Here is a 21,956-nt window from a genome sequence, read left to right as displayed (position 1 = left end):
GAATAAGCGTTTTTACTCACGAATTGAGTTATCCATGCGAACGTATTCATTATGCAGTGTATATTATACTGTCTACAGCACATTAGCGTACAATATAGAGAAAGAAGTTAAATTGAAAAATAATCATAATATGAATATTTAAACACAATTTTGAAAATGGTGGCCGTTCATTTCGATACAGGCTTCAGTTCTTTTGTGCATATTATCGCACTATAGACTATTGCATCTAATTCCAATTGCCAGTTTCGTCCTTCGTACTAGTAACTCATGTTGAAATAATTCTGTACCTACTCTACGTACTGTAAATTCAATCTTCACTTCTGCCCGACCCGAAAATATAAAATTACTCAGACACGCTATCTACTGTCCGTCCAAGTTGTTATGCCGCAGGATTGTAGAAAGGGAGGAAATCACGTGACAGTTAATTACTTAACGAGGCCCTTTTATTTAAGTTAAATTAAACAGCTGTATAATATTACGTAAACTTCCTAAGAGAAATTAATGTTTTCAGAAAAGAGCTAAGACAGCCCAGCTATTACAGAGGGACGAGCAGAAGCAGGTGGGGGAAATCGGGATGCGACTTAGGCAAACGGACAGTACCTGTGCGAAAATATGATTCAATATTGAAAGCTCTTTCGTCACTGGAAAACGCGAACATATTTCTGGAACATACTATACTCAGTAACTCAGTACTGCTTACTATCTGCGATCTTGGTTCTGTGTGGAGTTGAACTTCCTTAGTAGAAGGGGTGAGAGTGAAGTACATTAAAAAACTCAGGTACAATAAAAATTGAAGTAAAAATAAAATGATATCCCTGTACATAACTTATTTCCAGAGCAAAAGTCACTTAAGTGTTAAGGTGGCGTTATTTGGTACGTGTACCTTAGTAGATGAGTTAATTTTACGTCTGTAGACCTATGTCTACTCGTAATAAACAGGAAATCGTTTGTAACACAATAAAATGAGTACATCAAGTGATATACTATAAACTTCTAATAAGAAAATATGTCGATTTTTTAATCTATCTCCAACGAAATGGCTTTTTCTGACGAAAAAATTAACGCAAGTGCGGACAGTGACAAATGTTGCCATCCTATGAGACTGCATATTTCTGCACTCTGCACACGCACCATAAAGACCACCTGGGTGTCTGGGCCACATCACCCACTCATAAGTCGGCAAGATTACATGACAAGAGGGTGGAATACCCCAGCGCTACCCGCTGTTAATGGGGTGTTAAGGAAGCCCCATGCCGGTAGACGACAAAAGAAGCACTCCGCTGAAACAGCACGGGGTGGGTGGCGCTTCTGTACACTAACAGGTTTATTAGAATATCAGCCGGCCAGTGAGGGCACCATTACAGCTCTCATCCGCCAAAATGAAACAACGCTGGAACAAGAACGGCAGGGAAACCAAAGCACTCGGAGAATTTTTTAAAAACAGTTTTAAATTTGTAAAAAAATACTTAAGGGCATTCCTCTAAATGCCAGGTAATCATAATGCCCAAGATGGAACCACAATTTCGTTCTTTATGTATCTGTTCCTAGATATATAACCTCTCAACGTATGATCGTAGGAAAAGGAAATGTTTCTGTTAAATTTATTATTAAAAACTACTCTCCAGGAATAGAGCAACACTATCTATTGAATCTGTTCCCAGAAACTATTCTTCAGATTTAATTCTAAGCTGTTGTTGGAGAACAGCTCTAAACTCATGACGAAGTCGATACACAGCTTCAAATGTGAGATGGTTTGATCTCAGTGATGAGTAAATTGAGGACATTGCCTAAAATGCCTATCTTCTTTTCATCGGAAAACGTGGAATTTGAAGTTAAAAATCTGTTTCAGGTCAAATTATACTATATAAAATGCACTTCTTAGTGCCTATAAGTGCCTATTTTAGTCTTTAGTGCCAATGTTTCTGATATTGCCTATTTCAATCTCTATAATAGAGTTAAGATAAAAAGTTTTATTTTTTTTTTACATAGGAAGTGAGAACAAAATTTCCTCGTATAAACTCCATCACTTCAAATATAAAGAAAGTGTTTTTGAAGGCGCCATCCCGGATTGTCCTATTCAGAGAGAGGCTGCCTCAGGTTCCTCGTATGGCTAAATGCAGTACTTTACTATGCGGACAATATTTTGGCAATAAAGGAGGTAAACCTTTAAAATTTAGTCCTATTCTTACGTACACACTATTGCGCATAAAAATTACATCAAGTATTTGGTATACATACTTATTGGTTTTATTTTTTTTGTAATAGTTAATCTTTACTCTTATACGTAATTGAATGTATAGACGACGAAGAAGCTGCAGTTTCACACCCCGAAATTAATGCAGACCTTGCTTCCACTAGAAGCTATTTTAGTAAAATTCCAACTATTACATCTTCATTGAAATCAAGAGAACGTACTCTTGTGAAAGCTGAGGGAATGTTATGCGGCATAGAGAACGGTCTTTGTGAAATTCCAGGTGATGTGGTTAAGGCAGTCACTTCGAAATTCGCAAAGACAATGCAGAGGAACCCTGGATGGTGTGAAATGAAGAAGATTGCTAAAGTCCTGTCAGGAATTTCAGAACCCCTTTTCTGTGGCAGGGTTTGCACCAGTGACTTTAGCTTCTTTGAAGAACTACCTCATATTTTGTATGAGTAATGTATTTTGACTTATTGTTCACGTTTTATTATTATTGTCCTTTCTTTTCTATATTTGTTATTTATCACGTGTATTTGCACTGACTTGTTTTTTACATTGTATTATGATTATTAACTTCAGTTCGTGTGTGTGTGTGTGTGTGTGTGTGTGTGTGTGTGTGTGTGTGTGTGTGCGCGCGCGCGCCCGCTGTGCTTTGTAAATTTGTAGCGTTTTTTGCATCGCAGTTTTTCTTCTAGTTGAGTGTTAGAGAAGGCCGTATGGCTTTAACTTTGCCAGGTTAAATAAACTATATTATTATTATCATTATTATTATTACTATTGTTATTATTCAATGTCATAAAAACTGGAGCGAACATACCAACAATGTGAACAAAGATCGTCTCCCCATACAATGTTATTTTATCCTTTGCATACCAAGCACGAGGATCTCGAGCTTTGGGAAGACCGATCCAGCGTTGGAAGGATCAGGGACATCTTGGAATCAACAGGAACAGGAGGAAACGTTCTTAAGCCTGAACGTTCATAATGATGATGATTATTATTTATATTGATAATTACCATGATTATTACGATTAAAGCTAAGAGATAATACTCGCACAAATGAAATTACTGTATTCTCTGTGTCACAGCCAGAAAATTAGCAAATAACTACTGGTTTTGTGGTTGGATAAACTAGCATATCTACAAGCCGAAGTGTTCTCTCGGTATAAAATTGTACTTCCAGTTCAACTGCTAAAATTTTAAAAGAAGTCATATCCCTTGTCAGAGAATGTGATTGAATATTGAAGTGTTGGATTAGCATTTGTTTGAAGGCTAACCCAGATGCTATCTAAAACTACTTTTTACAACCGGAAGTAGGCCTACAGTGCGTAGATCTCTGCTTGCTTTGAACGACGCTGAGTCATTGGAGAGATTTTGCCTTCTCCTTTGGACGTACTGAAATAGCCGAAAGCTCAAACCATCGGTGAGACGACAAAAGGGATTGTATAAAGTGCCGCAATAAAAATCAGTGGAGCTTGCTTACACAAGGTAAATTCGTCTTCTGTATTGCGGCGGACGGCATTGTACCTTCGTTGTAGCTGTGGTCGTAAACAGTATCCTCCGCGAAAATGATGAAACTGCACAATGAATTGTCGTGCTCTCTCCCACTCACAACGTCGACGTTCGTTTACCTTTTGCCATTCATAAATTCCGCTCCGTCCTGGATTCCTGCCATTCATACAAGGTATGACAGAACTTTCCATGGGAGCGGAAAGAGGCTGCTAAGATTCCCAGAAGCCTGCCAACCGATCTATCTTATCTATCTATTTTCGTACAAGGGATTTCAGTAACCCTTTGGAAATTTTACCGTAAGTCTATTTTTTCTTCTTCCTCCAAATAAAAATAAACATAATTCTCATGGTTGTATAAGATCCTACGACCTCTCGCTCAAAGCCAGAAATGTCAAACAAAGCAATATCAATACCAGTACCATGAGCTGTAGTTAAGTACATACATAACATATTACATAGGCCTATCCTCGTGAGTCCTGAGACATTTGTTGTTTTATTTTGAAGTTCAATATACTTCTTACTTACTTACTTACTGGCTTTTAAGGAACCCGGAGGTTCATTGCCGTCCTCACGTAAGCCCGCCATTGGTCCCTATCCTGAGCAAGATTAATCCATTCTCTATCATCATATCCCACCTCCCTCAAATCCATTTTAATATTATCCTCCCACATACGTCTCGGCCTCCCTAAAGGTCTTTTTCCTTCCGGCCTCCCAACTAACACTCTATATGCATTTCTGGATTCGACCATCCGTGCTACAGACCCTGCCCATCTCAAACGTCTGGATTTAATATTTCTAATTATGTCAGGTAAAGAATACAATGCGTGCAGTTCTGTGTTGTGTAACTTTTTCCATTCTCCTGTAACTTCATCCCTCTTAGCCCCAAATATTTTCTTAAGCACCTTATTCTCAAACACCCTTAACCTATATTCCTCTCTCAAAGTGAGAGTCCAAGTTTCACAACCATAAAGAACAACCGGTAATATAACTGTTTTAAAATAAATTCTGTCAGATTTTTTGACAGCAGACTGGATGATGAAAGCTTCTCCACCGAATAATAACAGGCATTTCCCATATTTATTTTGTGTTTAATTTCCTCCCCAGTATCATTTATATTTATTACTGTTGCTCCAAGATATTTGAACTTCTCCACCTCTTCAAAAGATATATTTCCAATTTTTATATTTCCATTTCGTACAATATTCTCGTCACGCGAAATAATCATATACTTAATCTTCTACACTTAAAAAAAAATGACTGAAATGAGGAAAAATACTGAAAAAATTCTGCAGGTTACAGTTAGGACAAAGATGCAATTATATTGTATTATACTTCGGATCTCTGCACACATGTAAAATCATAATCATATATCGTCGTTGTTCCTGCAATAACTCCTATGTGCAAAATATAAAATGTTTTCTGTAGGAAGAAAAAACATATTTATTCATCCTATGGCAGCCGCAGTACAGAGGACACTGTGAAGTCTTACATTTTCGAAACAAAGAAATGTAATTACATATAAGAGATTTTATTATTCCCTGTATCACTATTTAAGTTATATAATAGAGCAAATATCTGAAAATCGATAAATATGTCACATAGGAGTTACTGCAGGAACAACTACGGTATGAAGTAGTATAGTATAGTATAGTATAGTATAGTATAGTATAGTATAGTATAGCATAGTATAGCATAGCATAGCATAGCATAGCATAGCATAGCATAGTTTAGCATAGTCCTATATAGTATAGTATAGTATACTCTCAGAACTCAGGAGACTATATACACTGAATTACATTAATTACAGGTATTACATATGTACAGTATGTATACCTTACGTACATATTATACATATAAGGGGCATATATATACTTATGGCTTTTAAGGAACTCGGAGGTTCATTGCCGCCGTCACATAAGCCCACCATCGGTCCCTATCCTGAGCAAGATTAATCCAGTCCCTACCATCATATCCCATCTCCCTCAAATCCATTTTAATATTATCCTCCCATCTATGTTTCGGCCTCTCCAAAGATCTTATTCCCTCTGACCATACTTGCTACATGCCCTGCCCATCTCAAACATTTGGATTTAATGTTCTTAATTATGTCAGGTGAAGAATACAATGCATGCAGTTCTGTCTTGTGTAACTTTCTCCATTCTCCTGTAACATCATCCCTCTTAGCACCAAATATCTTCCTAAGCACCTTATTCGCAAACATCCTTAACCTCCGTTTCTGTCTCAAAGTGAGGGTCCAAATTTCACAACTATACAGAAAAACCGGTAATATAATTGTTTTATAAATTCCAACATTCACATTTTTTGAGAGCAGACTGGATGATAAAAGCTTCTCAAAAAAAAAAATATATATATATATATATACATATACATATACATATATGTACAAAGAGAGAGATAGGTAGATAAAGCTAGACAGGCAGGCAATTATATTAGATAGATTAGAAGATATTAATATATATTAGACAGATTATAGCCTATGTGCCTATTATAGATTAACTACATTAGGCCTATGTTAGATGAGATTAGATAGATTAGTAGAGATTGATAAGAGATATTAAATAGATTAGATTAGGTAAGATTACATTAGATTGGGAAAGGTCCTATTCGATTACGTAGGTAATTTAGACTGGATTAAACAGATTAGAATGTAGTCTATAGATAGATTAGATATTATAGATTATATAGATTAGGTTTATATTAGAAGGATTACACAGATAGATTAGATTATGCTATATTAAATTAGATAGGTTAGATTAGATTATATTACACAGATAGATTATATTTTATTAAATAGATTACATTAGACAGATTTGTAGGCACGTACGCATAAATGCATGGATTAAAGAACGGACAAGTGGCTGAATTGTCTGATTATATTAATTATCTGTTCAGCTACCAAGTGGCATTAATGATTACTTCGTATTTTTTGTTGTTGTAATTAACAATATTACGTACAATGAACTGTGATACTTTTCAGGATTAGAATGCAGTATGAGAAATCTTGGTCCGTAGGCCGAAGTTTCCTAAGCATTCGGCATCTGAAAAGTCACTTAGGGTGCTATTCATAGACATTTCGCTAGCCCGCGCTACAAGCGTGCTAAACTAGCCCCGGTTATCGACTGGTTACTTGTACAGGATTTATATCATATCATATCGCTAACACTGGTTTATGAATACGAAAAACGTTAGTTCGCTAATCATCCACCGGAAGCCCACCCTAAGAATCTCTATAAATACGGTCCTTAGTATTTGTGGTTACTGAATTACTCTCTTGCAATAACTTAATATAAAGCCAAAATCGCATTTCTATATTTGCAATATTTTGATGATTTCAATGAAAGTTCGATTGTTTAGCTTTTAAAATAGCATACAACTTGCTTGCTAGGCTGGATTGCAAATGACTCACAATTTAATCTACGAGCAAAGAACATTCTCGACCTAGAAAGTGTCACAGTTCACGGTATGTGATATAAGATACTAATTTTTAAATATGAAATATTTACTTAGGTCCCGCGCCGTGGCGTCGTGGTCTAAGGCATCCCGCCTAGGACTTGCGTTACGGAATGCGCGCTGGTTCGATTCCTCAAGGGGGAAGAAATTTTCTCATGAAATTTCGGCCAGTGTATGGAACCGGTGCCCACCCAGCATCGTGATGCACTTGGGGAGCTACGATAAGTAGCGAAATCCGGTTGCGAATACCAGGTATAACGGCTGGGGGGATCATCGTGCTAACCACACGATACCTCCATTCTGGTTGGATGATCGTCCACCTCTGCTTCAGCATGTGGGCGTGAGGCCAGCAGCCGGCTGGTCGGTCTAGGCCCTTCACGGGCTGTAGCGCCACGAATTATTATATTTACTTAGTCTACAGTTGACCTTGCCATAGCAAATAGAAAATTAATTTTAAGTTTAACTTAAATTAACAAAAATATGTTAATAATGATCAACTTACATTTTAGATAATACAAAATTTTTTTTTCAAGCGATGGAATATGAACAAGGTAATTTTAGGCCTATGCCTGTATACTTTTAATTCGTTTTAGTATTCGCATTTGTTTTTGTTCAATCTTTCATTCTTTTACTTTTCTTCATTCTTAAATGCGTTCTTTAATACATCCCTGAAAGAATCGTACCACAACAAATTCCGACTCCAGACACACAACCTTGAACAGATATGGGACTTGGGAGAAGGTCTGGATGCGAAGGCGCTTGCTTTAAATTATACAGGAAATAGAAATAGGAAGTAAATCAGGAGACTTCCATTAGGTTCTTGTTTACCACTTCGCAGTGGTACACAATTAAGTCTCCGGAACAGCTCGGTCCATCTGACGGGGATGCTGCTAAGTGCTGCTGTTTCTCGTCGCAAGCATTTGGAAAAAAGCGTGATTCACAGTATTGCGTGAGCGACGATCACGCGAATATCCTTCGTGATATTGACTATTATAAAATATGCTATTTTCCTAGCTATACTGTAACTTATGCAAGGAACGTTCTGAAGAACATGAATCCAATCTTGTAAGATATTTTATTTTTTGACTGATATCTTCTAACCGTCAACAAAGCACACGAAGGTTTTGGTCATGCTATGTCTTCGAGTTCAATGTACGAGGATATGTGAAGTGCATTTTAAACGTGGAGTTAACTAGATGTTGGGCATTAACTAAGTTCAACACAGTGTAACATCACATTAATAACGGACAAATGACCTTTCTGTGGGTTATATTGAAACCTAAGATCATATATTCACTCGGTGTCGAAATTATGCTTTAATAGTAGTCCTATTATTATTATTATTATTATTATTATTATTATTATTATTATTACTTCTAATATAGGAAATTAAACGCAGAAAAAATTTGGGAAATGCGTGTTATTATTCGATTGAGAAGCTTTTGTCACATAGTCTGCTGCTAAAAAATGTGAAAGTTAGAATTTATAAAACAGTTATATTACCGGCTGTTCTGTATGTTTGTGAAACTTGGACTCTCACTTTGAGACAGGAACAGAAATTAAGGGTGTTTGAGAATAAGGTTCTCAGGAAAATATTTGGGGATAAGAGGGATGACGTTACAGGAGAATGGAGAAAGTCACACACCGCAGAACTGCAAGCATTGTATTCTTCACCTGACATAATTAGGAACATTAAATCCAGACGTTTGAGATGGGCAGGGCATGTAGCACGTATAGGCAAATCCAGATATGCATATAGAATTTTAGTTGGGAGGCCGGAGGGAAAAAGACCTTTTGGGAGGTAGAGACGTAGATGGAATAATAATATTAAAATGGATTTGAGGGAGGTGGGATATGATGATAGGGACTTGGATTAATCTTGCTCAGGATAGGGACGGATGGCGGGCTTATGTGAGGGCGGCAATGAACCTTGGGTTCCTTAAAACCCGTAAGTAAGTAAGTATTTGTTAGATATAGGACATTCGTGTAAATGCAAGTTTTTATAGGAGCATGCTGCATAAAGGCTGGTTCACAATAAACCGGGAATGGAAACGACACCGGGAACGAGAACGGAAATATTGTTGAAATAAATGTATTTAAATGTGAGCATTCACAATTATCTGTTGTGAACGCTCACATTTAAATACACTTATTTTAACATTACTTCCGTTCTCGCTCTCGTTGTCGTTTCTATTCCCGGTTTATTGTGAACCAGTCTTTACTCCTACTATCTAGGCCTACCCTTTCAATAATTCCAAATATTACGCAGCCTATTTGTATATATTGCTACATACTTCAACATAAAATGAATTACACACAATAAACATAGCGCACACCGGTCTGAGCAAGCTAGTATTAGAGGAGAGTTCCTATAAATAACAATTTTTAAATACAATATAACGAAAATTAAATACAATTACAAAATGTAATAGGAGTAGAAGAAGTTTCTTAATAACTACAAAAAGGAATCACTAAGATATAAAAATAGGCCTATAGAATAAAATCAATAATAGAATATGCGTGTGAATGAATAAATAGGCCTGTACTGATATTAAGAAAAAAGGGGGCATGAATACTAAATAATTTGCTTGATTTTATTCTTAAATTTACCAAAGTTAAAATTACTTAGGTCTTGATTGTGATCAATGGGAGTTCAATAACCTTGGCCCGTAGCTCTGGCTGTGATTTAGTCCAGTGCTTGTATAGCATTTAGGTTCAGTTAAAGGACATACCAAATTTCTTTTGGTAGTATAAACACGTAGTTCTTCTTCACATTTTTGACGATTTTTATGATAATATTTTAATAATAAATATTTATATATTTGTTCAATATGGAAAATATTAAAATCCGAATATCAAATTTGTTGTATAATCAATTAACTTCTTTAAGCAAACTTTAATTATTCGCTTTTGAAGCAATATGAGTGGAGAAAGTGTAAATTTTGTTGTTCTTCCCCATCCTGTTTACCATATTGGATGACAGATAGAACCAAGCCCAGATAAACTAATCGTAGAATATTTGTAGGGATGTAAGAGCGAAGAATTGTTTAATGAAGTCTGTTACATAAAGAAGGAACATGTTTATCCCAAGATTTAATAATAATAATAATAATAATAATAATAATAATAATAATAATAATAATAATAATAATTTATTATTATTATTAATTTATATATTTATTAATATTTGTGTGCTGAACAACAGCCAGAGGCCAATTATAGTTCAGCATAATACACAAACAGAAGATACAAAGGTGCAAGAATAAATAAAATAATATCTTTAAAAAAAAGACGTACATAAATAAAATTAAGAAGGACAATAAATACTAGTAAACGAAACTATACTTTAAAAGGATCTAAATTGTTCCCATGCAAATTGGCATATTTTATACATCTACAGAATTGAGAAAGAGATTTTGAATTTCTGTTGTAAATTTTTTTTTTGAAATCTTAAACCCTTTGTAGGAATACGAAGGCTGATATTGATTATGATAGACTCACAATCAATATCACCTTTGATAACTTTGCAAAAAAATTGATAATCAAGAATTTGACGTCTAGAATAAAGGCTACAACAGTCAAAATATTTACAGGTAATCTCATAATTAAAGTCAGAGGAATTGGGTATAAATCGAAAAGCACATAAGGAAATAAATTTTCTTTGAATATTTTCGAATTTCACCGAATCAGTTGAAGTAATGGAATTCCAGGCTACAGATGCATATTCAAGTTTAGATCGAACCAAAGTAAAGTATAGGATTAATAGAGACGCAGGAGTAGAAAAAGAATAAGTTATAGATCTTATTAAACCAGGCATTGTTATTGAATGATTATAGACCTAAATATATTGAACATGATCATAAAAATATAATTTAGAACCAAGTAATACATCAAGATCTCTAATAGAATTTTTCCTAATAATACAGACGTTATTAAGAGAATAATTACATTTTATGGAAGTAGTTTTTCGTTAGTACGAAATGATAAAAGTTTTTGTTTCATTAATTTTCATTCCATTATCGTCAGACCAAAGTTCAATAGAGTTAATATCATTTTGAAGAGCTTGGCAATCGGCCGGACTATTTATTGTGCGAAAGATTTTGAGATCGTCAGCAAATCAAAGGTAGTTTGAACTTATTCTTTTACATATGCCATCTATAAATAATAAAGATAATAAAGGGCCCAATGTAGATCCTTGGGGAACGCCACATATACTATTAAATGGGTTCGAGAGAGAATCTCTTAGTCGAACACAAGATTGTCCATTTGTTAAATAGTTTACAAACCAGCTCACGTAGTTAGAAGAGAGACCAAAGTTTTTAAATTTATTTATCAAAATATTATGAGGTGCAACATCAAACGCTTTGCTATATAAAGTCAATATAAATTGACTCAATTTGACTTTGAGTTGTTTCAATAATAATAATAATAATAATAATAATAATAATAATAATAATAATAGCTATATTGAGAAATGCACTAACACTATTATTTTATAAAGTAGCGTGTGCAGCGTTCCACTTCGTAGCCGCCGTACGTCCGTTTGATTGTGAATGCGGTGTGCAGCGCCGAAATTGTCTCTGCAGCACGTGACGAAGATCGCACTCCAACTCATCTGCCGCCCATTTGTCAGCAACAACAGGTTGACGCACTTAAGAGTCATTTCTATCACGTCCTTCAGTTTCTTTCTCTTTTAAAACCGCAATTCATATGTTCTTACAACACTCCTTTTGGGAACAGTGTTTTCCTCGCTCGCTTTTCAGGCACCTTATTCATGCTGTTTAATCATCGTTAATAATTAAAGAATATATAAAATCATGTTAAGTTTATGTAATTTTTGACTAAAGATAAACTGTAAAGCATAAAACATCCCTCAGTACGCTGCTCTTTGGAGATGACTAGATTTTAATTAAAGGCAATGAAGATACTTTACAAATGATGCTAAACCAACTAAAACTCTGTAAATAACATTTACAAATTTCGATAGAGAAAATCGAAATAATGGTAAAGAAATGTTTAGAGCAAGTCAATCATTTTAAAACAGACTACCTGAGTTGTGATATTATCTACGATTACGTTGATGATATTACCATCAAACTATATACATTTCAAAATAGGTCTATCTGTGGTACGACAAGTAGGAATTTGAAACGGAAAACAACACAAGAGATAGCTAAAATTTTATAAAACATTAGCGTTTCTAAGTTTATTAAATGGCTGAAAGTCTTGGACATTGAAACGAACATAAGCGTCTTAAGTATAATCATAAGAAATGAAATTTCTCAGGGAGTAAAGAGATGCAGGATTAGAAGTGACTTAATACAATAAGAACAAAACTAGATATATTTTCTATAGAAGAGAAGGTCCAAGATTACAGATTTCGTTAGACCGACCGTCCGTCAAGAATGTAAAATGAAAGAATTCCAAACTGACATTCTTTTACAGTTCAACAGGAAGAAGAGATGTTGGTCTCCGAGACAGAAAGCTGAATTCGGAATAGCAAAGTGTCCTAATCGATGAAGATGATGATGATGATGATGATGAACTCGTGTTCGGTGTTGATTTACGTTTAATTCCATTTTTATCTTGTTTATTTTGAGCAATCTTTTAGCTTATCCATTCTACATGAGAAGATAATATTGAGAATGAGGAAATTGTCAGCGGGATATCTTCTTAGATTAGACCTAAATTTACACGAAAGCTGAACGCTTTTGAAGATGATCAGTTATTTGTGCGTCCTGAAAAATTACTCAAGTGGACATGTGGTGTTTCTGCAATTCACGATTATACCCTTGTTTATATGAGGCAAGTGCGTGACGTCACAAATGTCACCCCACAGACTTGCTCTTACGGGCGTCATCCACTCTTTGCCATCCACAGCAACCCTGCCGGTCACTGTACAAAAAGGTGATAATGCTGAAGAAATAAAAATTTGTTTTCGGATGCTGCAACTTTCTCATGCTAGGCTAAGAATTTATCAATACCGCTTGACGGGATCCATCGCTCTCTTATAATGATGCATTCTGGTGGAGGTGGAACGGGACCAAAAGCTCCCGCTTCTAAATACGAGAGCCCGATATTGTGAGACTAATCGAACGCCGTGACCAGAGCGCAAAAATCCGTTGAATTAGCGAAGTGGGGTTTCTGCTCACAAGGTTGAGAACTTGACCTCTCCTGCTCTTCCCAGACTCAGTGGAGTGCTCGCTCCAACAATTTCCGGCCAGGGCATCGCTCGCTCCCCCGCTATTATTCAGAGCAGAGTGCAATTCGGGAAACTTGTGACAAGCGGCTATTTGTGTTGGCTTTAATGCAGCTTCAAAAATAACGTCCCACAACCTGAATGCGATAACTCAAGCAACGAGCGTCAGCCGAGTTTGATAAGTGAAACACTCTGCAGAAACGTCTGGCATTGCCAACTGTCAGCTGCGGAGCTATAATTCCGCAATTCTCTCTAGCCACCGCCACAATCAGGGCAGTTCTGTCAAATATCAGAGGGTTACTCATCACATTAAAAGTGTGTGGTACCACAGTCTAGTATATACAGTCACGAAGCTCAATACGTAGGGAATATCCATCCATAGATAGTTGCTAACCACTAGGATCGCTACTATCGCCTCATTACAGACAATGAGAAAAAGTACCGGGACAGTCTATTGTTTCTAATACCCTCAACAACTCGAGCGTCGTGACTGTGGTAGTCGCCTACTAAGCATTACATCAAGTAAATATTCAAGTCACATTTCTATTGCGTTGCTTTCATAAAATCATTGTAGATATTATTAACATTCAGAGGTTTCACGCAAAAAGAAATAACTGTCATGTATTTCACACAATTTATTTTCTCTAATAAGTTTTACGAATTTAGCTACAATTCAGTTCGTTTCTCTTGTTGCGAATGCGATTATTATTTAATAATAATTTATAGCACACGACAGTAAAATCCGTTTAGGTTAGGTTAGGTTAGGTTAGGTTAGGTCAGGTCACGGTGACTACGGGCGGGTTAGGACGACCCTTTGCACGTCGGCCACATTGAGCCTATTGTGCACCCCGAAGTGTATGGGATCAATGAGAATGAGGGTGTACCAGCCCGCCGGCCGCATGTGACCCCTCATCCGTTCACCCAGTGGCGACCTCCTACCCTCCCCCGCTCTAAGTTCATACCGCCAAGGTGACCAAGTAGCACAGGATTCATTCCAACTGCCCTTCCAAGGTGTCGAAGCGCCCTTGGAAGTGCTCTTAAGGAATGAATCCTGGCTGAGATATTACGGAAGACTGGAAACTCAGAAACGGTTGTAAAGAGGACGCCACCTCCCGTAAGCGGATGAAGACATGCATCTTGACCTGAATAGGCCTATGGCTATTGAATGAGATGAGAAAGATGAATGATATGATATGATATGACATGAAAATGAAAATCTTAATTCTTTTTCTACACGGAAGGAGAAGGGAAAATGGACCGTGGCAATGAAAATTCCAACCCAGTATTTGCCTAAGTGACAGTGGAAAATCACGGAAAAACCACACGGGAATCGAACCACGGACCTCCCGAATGCGAGGCCCATGAGATACGCATGAACCAACTCGCTCGGTTAAAATCTGTTTACTCTCATGTACTATACAATTTTTTATGCATTACTTCCTTACAAATGGCTTTTAAAGAACCCGGAGGTTCATTGCCGCCCTCACATAAGTTCGCCATCGTTCCCTATCTTGAGCAAGATTAATCCAGTCCCTACTATCATATTCCACATTCCTCAAATCCATTTTAATATTATTCTCCCATCTACATCACGGTCTCCCCAAAGGTCTTTGTTCCTCAGATCTTCCAACTGACACTCTATATGCATTTCTGTATTCACCCATGTGTGCTACATGCTCTGCCTATCTCAGACGTGTGGATTTAATGTTCCCTATTGGGAAACTGAAAAATTAGTTTGAGACTAAATTATTTCAGGCCTGAAATTAAGTAGGATCAATATGTTAATATCGTTAATTGGGTTGTTTCTACGAAGTATTTATGTTATCGACTGTGCTGTTCAGATTTTATTGCATATCTAAAAATGGAAGTGGTAGGCCTACATTTTGGCATGAAAGTGATAGCTCTTGTATTTCGAGTAACCGATTGAATATGGGAATTAAGAGAAAATTTTTGCACGTTGTCCGTAATTCTACAACAATTTGTAAAACTTTTCATTATTGAATAAAATAAAGCTCATTATTTATTCTTTAATTTACGTAGACTTATAGGTTCATGTTCTTTATCTTTTATAGGTACTGAGTTAGCGTGACTTACATTTTGTGGCTAGCTCAGGTTCATAGATAAACGTTATTCAACGTTCAACGAAATGTAACTAATGACAATGTATTGTAATGTAATGGACGAATAGATAGACAGATACACAGTTAAGACAGATGAGACAAAATTTAATTGATAAGTATACTGACTTAATTGCAGAATACATTCGTATCTCACACATATGTGCCATAAAACATTGAGAAGGAGGGGAAAATATTTCGCCTGTGACTTGTGAACAGCTGGAAAAGGAGCCTCCACTGTTGTCTCCATAGCGGCTGGTGCACACTACCACTGAATGTAGCTGTCACAAACACACTTGGCCGCCGTGTTTCAAGCTCTTCACCTAAACAATGCACCACGTGTCCTCGCGACGTGTGGCTCCTATTTGACACACGATGACATACCTCCGAAATACTGCGACATGCTGTTTCCTTATGTACATTTAAGGCACTTTAGAGGATGACCTTTAGCTTTACTTAATGGCCTTTTAAAAATAAACACAGAGGTGATGGCGCGAGCGAACATAATGGATGAGAACAACATGGGAAGCTGAATTATTTCGACCAAAACCTACGTCTCCAAACCTTATTTATTAGAGATCACGTATTGGATCGAAAGCCGCATCAATGTCGTCGACATGACTGAGGCACGACGCGAAGAATAGCATGAAAAGGAAGACAAAATGATTAATTGGAAGCTAATGTACAAGAAGATTCGTAGAAAAGAGAAAATAAAATATATGAGAATATAGGCCCAAGGAAGGAAGTGAGGAGAGAAAGAGGAAGAGAATAAAAATTATAAAATTACGTGAGAATAAGAATAAGAACAGACTGAGGTAATAAAAATGCATTACGGGATGTATTATGCACTAACGTAAAAAAAAAAAAACAGAAGACTATGGTTGAAATTCTGGAACAAGATACGGACTATTAAGCGAAAGATAAGTAGAGAAGTAATGGTGGTAATGATACTCGTAATAACGGTACGGATGATAATAAAAATAATGTTGACTTTCATTTAAACCAGTTGCGAAGCTCGTAAAAGGCCTTTGAGGCTTAGCCTACCCAAAAAAATTTGAGTTTTACCTAGTAACAGTATGCCTATAATTTCGTAATAACAATGTATCGTAACACTTGATTTCACTTCAATCCTTCAATATATTAAATTCACTTCTGGCAATCATTCCAAGATTGACAGTTTTGTGAGGCTTGTGGCAGAAATCTCTCAAGACATGGCTACGACCTTGACTCGCAAGCGACTGCAGCGATATTTTACTACTTAATTAACTTATTATTCCCAGTACACAAATTTCACCAGCAATCGGAAAGCATTGGGAATAAATTTGAATAAGGAACCAAAAAAAAAAATCCTTCCCAGGCAGGATTCGAACCTCGAAAGTCTTAGTTACCAGTCCATCTTGCTCTGGAGTGAACAAGACTCTGAAATCAGCTACAAGGGTCGGTCCGGTTTTTTTGCCACTACTGTACATATCAGCGAGAAACTCAATCTAAGGAATGAGGTACAGTGTCGTTATTAATTTGTCTATACTTTGCAGTGTGACGCCACGGTGTACCTCCGATTTATAACTTGTGTTGGGCAAACCCACAGGCCAGGTAACATGGGAGTATTCTGAAGGAGCTCCGGTGCCCCTGTGGCCTCCCAACAAGTTTCCATCATCTCATCGTGGATAATAATAATAATAATAATAATAATAATAATAATATGGAGAAAGAATATGGTATGAAATAGATTACATATAAACGGGAAGTGAGGAAAATACCAGAAAAAAGTGTAAGAAGACAAAAGAAAATTGAATTGAGGAATGAGGGAACAAGCTGCAAAGATGAAATCTGAGGAAATGGAAGAGCTGAAGTAGAGAAAGGAAAGAAGGAAAAAATAAGAAGCGAAGATAAGAAAACAATAATTAACAGTGGTGAGACAGTGCGATCAATTTGTCTGCTTTCTGCATTATTTTGCCAGAAAGTCCCCGAGTCTGCGTGGAATGACACGTGATCAGTCATGTCTCAAGGCACGCTCGTGTCACGGTTCATCCATCAAACCGTTTACATTGCCACGTCACGCAATTAATCATGGCGTGATTGATTTAAGCCAGCTTATTTGACACTCGGCGGCAATGTTTCGTCTAGTTCAGAGACACTTGGTCCTCAGGTCGCAAGCAACAGTGATGGATCAGTTCGCATCTTACATTTTAGCATTCAGTCCACTGTCCTAACATTTTCATCTAGGCCTATTTAGATCGCGGTGGGAGGTCTGTATGTTGAAACTCCCATCTATTGCAAATAAGTATGCGGCACCGTAGCCAATATATTTTCAATGTATGGTAATGAAGTTACATTTAAAATTACTTTCACACATAGGCGCCGACTGTTTTGAAACATTGTGGGGAGGGAAGCAGGAATACGCAAAATAGTTCGAGAAAACTTTAACTGGTGTTTCTAAAAAAATCCTTGTACATAAATTGCAGAAATAAATATCGTATGATTTTTTTTATAAAATATCCATTAATATTCCTTAACCAAGATGATTGAAAGCTACGACTCTTATGAACTACCCCTTCCCTTTCACTGCTTTATTCAGCCTTCATTGAGTTTTGCAGCGATGATGAACACGAGCTATTAGGTTTACTGCTATTAGATCTATGCAAAAGATAGTAAATATAAATACCTTAAAAACAATATACTTTGCATATTTCCACTCGGTAATGAGTTTTGGAATAATATTCTGGGGAAATTCCACAGATAGTAACAGTATATTCCTACTACAAAAACGAGTAATTGAGGACCGTTTTTGCAAAGCTTGCTAACTGCAAAATTTGCAAAATTGAGATTTTGGTGGATTCGTTAACATAAAGCAGGCCTCTACATGATGTTAAAGTTATCTTAGTAAAATTGAATTATTTCTCTCCATTATAGTGTGTCAAAGTGTGATGGTTGCACCTATAACCTATTTGTCTTCATTCAGTTTTTTGTCTCTCCTGTAAAATTTAGTTTTTTCAGTTAGCAAGTTTTGCAAAAACGGTCCTCAATTGGAATAATAGTAGGTGCCAAATCTAGGACATCGTGTAGGATTATTTAAAAAAAACTACAAATAATTCCCATGGCTTGTCAGTATACTTTCTCATTAATAATATTCCTCGTATGTAATCGTGAAAACTTTGTAACTAATTCAACAGTTCATAGCATAAATACACGTCAAAAAATGACTTTCATACACCATCGGCAAGTCTATCGTGCTGCCAAAAAGAAGTGCGTTATATGACAGTAAAATTTTTAATAGCCTCCCTATCGATATAAAAATGAAACTCAAAACATAAGATTATTTAGGGCTAAATTAAAGAAGTACCTAATTTCTCAAGTCTTCTATTTTTATGTAGGTGAATTCATGACATTCAATAACGCTTCATGAAATTGATACTAAAAATTTGTGTTGTACTAGTAGACTATATTGTAAACCTCGTCTGTATGTATTTCACTTAGACTGTGACTATAAATTAAGACTTTATAATAGTATTAAATTTCCGACTTGTTCCATATTCTAGCTGTGAAGCAATGTATGAATACCAAGGAATGTTAATAAATACAATACAATACAATACAACGCAATTTATCATTCTGCTCCCGTTCATTATTGTTTACTTTGGACAGTTTTCTCTATTGAGAATTTAACAATTATCAATAGTTGCATTGCAATCACTGATCACTTAACAAGCACACACCCACGACTACAACCATCCAAGAAAACATAACTAAAACTAAATGTTTATAATGGTTACTCTTAAATTTCGTAACAAATTTAATTGTTTATGATAATGTTGAACATTAAAAATAATATGTTAACTGATATTAAAAATGTTTAAAATGTTATGTTTTATTTAACGACGCTCGCAACTGCCGAGGTTATATCACAGACGTCGGTGTGCCGGAATTTTGTCCCGCAGGAGTTCTTTTATATGCCAGTAAATCTACTGAAATGAGTCCGTAGCATTTAAGCATACTTAAATACCATCGACCTAGCCCGGGGTCGAATCCGCGTTCTCGGGCATAGAAGGCCAGCGCTATACCAACTACGCCAACCAGGCCGACGTTAACTGATATTAGGCAAACATATAGTCGAATACACTGTTAACTGAACTGTTAATTAATCTTACGTATTATTATTTCAGTTTTGTAAGAGGAAATAAATGGCTGCGGTATTATGAATTGCGTCACTGACATGTTTATTGTGACATTTGACCCTCTATATGGCTGGTATTACACTGTCAAAGTTAATTGACAAAGATCTTTTATAAAATATACATTATAAAATAGGACAGTGTACTGTAATGGGTTTCCTTTTATGAAATATAAGTGCATCTTGTTATCTTTTATAAAAGATTTTCCTACCTCGAAACCAATATGCCCGAACGTAAATATTGTTGGGCTGTTACTACGAACAGAATGTTGATAATGGGAATATGAAGGAAATGAAATGTTATGAAACATAAACCACGGACTACAAAAAAAGGTTCAAAGGACGAGAAGTGTAGACCTACATAAAAATTCGGTATTAGAGCCTGTAGACCTAACTGCTGTACAGGAGTAAAGCACAAGTCTGGACAAACTGAACATTATCTTCAATCATTCTCACATAATTTATTTCAACCATTCTCAAATAATGTATATAACATTTTAGTGTCCTCGCACTGTAGGCCTTTTCTTGTCACGTCTTTCAATCCATGGTTTAACCCACAGACGTTTCCTTTTTTTGTTTCTTTTTCAGCAATATGAATATTGTAATATTTTGAACTAATTGTAGCTTAACATGCACAGTACTGTCCATCATTAATTTTTTTTTTTTTGGGTATCTGTGGTTAAAAAATGTATTTTATTTAACTATAAATGGAAGCTCATGGTTCTTGTTCTATAATTTTAGGTTATCTTTGATCAAATATTTTATATAGTGTAATGCACTCAAAATCCTACCTTTTATAACAGGTATTTGATAGAGTAATTCATGTGACAAGAGACTTAAGATTTTATTCACGAGTGGAAAGTTTATCTCCTGACGCGAAACATCGGGAGATAACTTCCGTGAGTAAATAAAATCTATCAAGTCTCGTGTTGCATAGCTACAATATTTTTTCCGCTACTAATATGAAAGTAATATTTCTGTGATAATAATTTTTATTTTAAATTAAATATTAGGCTCATTTGTTATTGTTTGATTCAAAGCCAACTGCTGTCCATAATTAGTTCAACTAAATATAGGAGACCTACACGGAATATGTATTATATGTGTTTCTCGTGTTAAATTTTACCGTACATGGTTAACATGTTTCAGCCTGTTATGGGCCATCTTCAGAATTGGTTGGTGCTGGCCTTGGCGCTTTTTGTTTTTTTTTTTCCTGTGGAGGTGTGTTTGTGTAATGTAATGTGGAGTCAAAGAGAGTGTGTGTGTGTGTGTGTGTGTGTGTGTGTGTGTGTGTTCTGAAATTGAGTAGTGTGTTGAGAATTTCTTTTGGATGTGTTTTTGTGTGTTCAGAACACGCACATCTTTGACTCCACATTACACTACACAAACACACCCCCACATGAAACACAAACAAAAAGGACCAAGACCAGCACCAACCAGTTCTGAAGATGGCCCATAACAGACTGAAACATGTTAACCAGGTACGGTAAAATTTAACACGAGAAAGACATATAATACAAATTCCGTGTGATATAGTGTTAAATGTTGTGTAATCAAGATGTGTAATGTACAGTTGGCTATGATTTAAAGAATTGTAATGAAGACAACAATGTCATTCACGTTGGATACAGAATAAATAAATTTAAAATTTTTGTTCTTCGGAAACAAAATGTGTAAAGAAAAGGTTTTCTTACCGGATGAAGTCCTTTATTGTCTCCAAAGCGGCTGTGTCCACGTTGGTTCCGCAGAAATCTGGATCCATTTATCTGAAAGAATATAAGTTATTTTGTGAGTGACGAGAAAGTAGGAACGTGAAATGTGTTAACGAAGAAATCATATTGGCGTATCTTTCAGAAAAATTGAAAAAAAAAAAAAAACAAAAAAAAATATATATATATATATATATATATATATATATATATATATATATATCAAATGTGCTTGTGATCTAGTTGGTTTTATTATATGTTTACTCTAGTAATTGTTATGCATTTCTAGAGGTGAATAAAATATCAGTAGTGAATAAAACAAATTGTATTCACTCTTACATTAAAGTCATTGTTAAGAGCGACTAAACTCTTTACATATAAGTAGTGGGAAAAAAAAATTTAATGGGAGATTTCGATTCAGGTTATGGCTCCTATTTGCATTACTTACTGTTTTATTTGATGGGTCGATTGAAACTCTGGCACTTCAGACGTACAAATTTTAACCACATAAAATAAATTTATTTTAATTAGTAGAAGAGAAAATACTTCGCCTCTTTAACACTTTCTATTGGTAAGTTGTC

The 21,956-nt window shown here is 35.9% G+C and overlaps 1 protein-coding gene across 1 annotated transcript in view; it reads right to left on the bottom strand.

Moving 5' to 3' along the window:
- The window catches only part of Wnt4 (Wnt oncogene analog 4), a 254,529-nt gene extending 233,097 nt beyond the window's left edge, over window positions 1–21,432 (bottom strand). The window contains exon 1 of the mRNA XM_069841967.1: window positions 21,361–21,432. The gene's annotated coding sequence lies outside the window, so the exon portion shown is untranslated. The remainder of the gene's footprint in view (window positions 1–21,360) is intronic.
- Window positions 21,433–21,956: the final 524 nt, after the last annotated feature.

The sequence above is a fragment of the Periplaneta americana genome, chromosome 12 (genome assembly GCF_040183065.1).
Source record: "Periplaneta americana isolate PAMFEO1 chromosome 12, P.americana_PAMFEO1_priV1, whole genome shotgun sequence".
NCBI classification, from domain to species: Eukaryota; Metazoa; Arthropoda; class Insecta; order Blattodea; family Blattidae; genus Periplaneta; species Periplaneta americana.
This window is presented reverse-complemented; position numbering and strand designations above follow the sequence as displayed.